The sequence below is a fragment of the Apaloderma vittatum genome, unplaced genomic scaffold (genome assembly GCF_000703405.1).
Source record: "Apaloderma vittatum isolate BGI_N311 unplaced genomic scaffold, ASM70340v1 scaffold9263, whole genome shotgun sequence".
NCBI classification, from domain to species: domain Eukaryota; kingdom Metazoa; phylum Chordata; class Aves; order Trogoniformes; family Trogonidae; genus Apaloderma; species Apaloderma vittatum.
This window is the reverse complement of record NW_009707464.1, coordinates 10,213-12,404: the sequence shown is the minus strand read 5'-3', so window position 1 is coordinate 12,404 and position 2,192 is coordinate 10,213.

Genomic DNA, 2,192 nt, shown 5'->3' with positions numbered 1-2,192 from the left:
GGAGCTGGGGCCCCGCTGGCCGAGGCACTCAGGAGGTGGAGACCTCCCCCCCAGCCTGTTACAGTTCCCAGTTCCATGCACCGCCCCTAGCGAGGTGCTTCGCGCTTGTCATTAACCCTGAGTTCCTGCGGCCCAGGGGGAAGAAGTTAATGTTATGTTAATAATATGAATTTGTGAATAACCACAGGTTGGTGAATAACCACTGGCTATGAATAGTTAATAACCTATGAAGCCTCCTTCTGAAAGTTCAGAAGTTTAGACCCCCCGGGTGGTGACTGAATTGACAGCCCTACGGGCGAAGGTTCCGCTCTCTCCTCTCCTTCCCTGGAGGCTGCGTTTGCATGAGCAGGGAGTGTCAGGGGTTACTCTGGGGGCGGGTGACGCTCAGAAGTTCTTGATTTTGAGTTGGGATTCCTTTGGGTGAGACGTATTTTGAAATAATGCTCAAGATACTAGTTAGCCTTGGCCCCTCGGGGATGTGATAATGAATGGAAAAATGACTGGCCAGGGTGCTAACGTCGGTGGTACACACTGTGAGATTGTACCACGGAAGAAAGGATTGACAGAAGAAGGGATGGAACTGGCTACGTTCATAGGAGATGCTGGTATCGTGGTGTGGAGTGCTTTGTCGGTTGCTCTGAGAAATAAATCGATTAAGACTGCTCCACCAGCATCTAAAAATGTGATGAGGATTCTCATGATTAATGAGACAAGGAATCCCCTAGATGAGGTAATTGGAAGAAAGATACAGCAGCTAGGTGACCTTGGAGAGTGGGCCACCCGAGGAAGTGCAGGAAACTGCGATAGCCAAAACAATCCTAAAAGTAGCAGAGGACTTCTCAGAAGAAAATGCTCACAGGTTTCTTAAGAGATGGTATGTCTCATGACAAGATTGATGATGTTCTAACCCCTAAATTATGGAGGATTTATAAGCAGAGAGGGGTTGAAAAAACCTAGCAGCAAAGTGCAGAATTTTAAAGCAAAAGGCTCAGGTGATGGGGGGAGTAGCATCCCGAGAGCTGTGAAGGAGAATTGATAGGAGAAGAAACAACCTCTCAAGGTCGTTACGCAGCAATTAGCCAAAGGCCTACAGGATGGAAGCTGTGTAAAAGAACATAAACCAAAAGTAATTGACAAGAACACTAGTGATAAGGGTGTCTAACAAGGACCATCTGGTGATGAAGCACCTTGTGGAATTGGAGGGGAAGATACCTTACAAAATGTGCTGAGAACAACTAGTTTGGGGACTAAGGTAAAAAGTTCATCATGAGGAAGCCCTACGGCCTTCATCCCTGAAGACCCCTGCCCAAGACCACCAGGAGGCCCTGCGCAAGCATCAAGAGGAGGGCAGCCAACCACTGGAACCGAGTGCCTTTTTTGGGATAGCTCATGAATGTGTATAGGCATCTAATGAATACCTAACTTTCACTGCATATAACCAAGGTAACTGCATCGTTCAGGTGTGCACGTTTTTAATATCCCCCCATGCACCCAGCGCTGATTAAAGCATGCCTACTGTATAACCTCCTGCGTTATAGAGTCTTTTTCCACGTGTCAGTTTGGCACCACGGATGGGATGAGGTCTTGCTTGACGGCAGGACTGATTGAGGAGCGAACGTCCTAGGCGCCCCGAGCTGAGCTCTCGGAGGAACTTTGCCCTCAGCTGCTCACTGCTGTGGCAGATAACGACCATCTATAATAATTGTGGAACTAAATGATATGTTTTACTGAAAAAGGAAAGACCAGTAAGTCCTAACGCTTGGCTGGAGCCACCGGTAATTCGAGCAGAGATGTCTGGTGTACGGCAAAGTCTCCATGGGGAAAAGGGTACCCTGGTATGTGCTGAGAGGGGGCTATTGACCACAGGAGGTGGCCACTAGTGATCTTGAGGGTAGATCAAGTAGCTCTAAAGATTGCTGCTGCATCCCAGATGGGAGCCAGGACGGACCTGCTAATGACTGTGTAAGAAGCAGGAGAAGGGTATGCAGAATCTTTCCTCTTGTCATATGACTAATTGGGTTTTGATAGCAGCTGCCAGAGGGATAACATCTGGTGTAATAATTGTTTGTTTGGTACTTTGTTGTAAGTGTAAATGTCTATTCATTCCAATATAGAAACCGATGCTCTGTGTGTGTGTGGTGTGTGAGTGTGTGTGGGTGTGTGGTGTGTGTGTGGTGTGGGGGGGGGTGTGG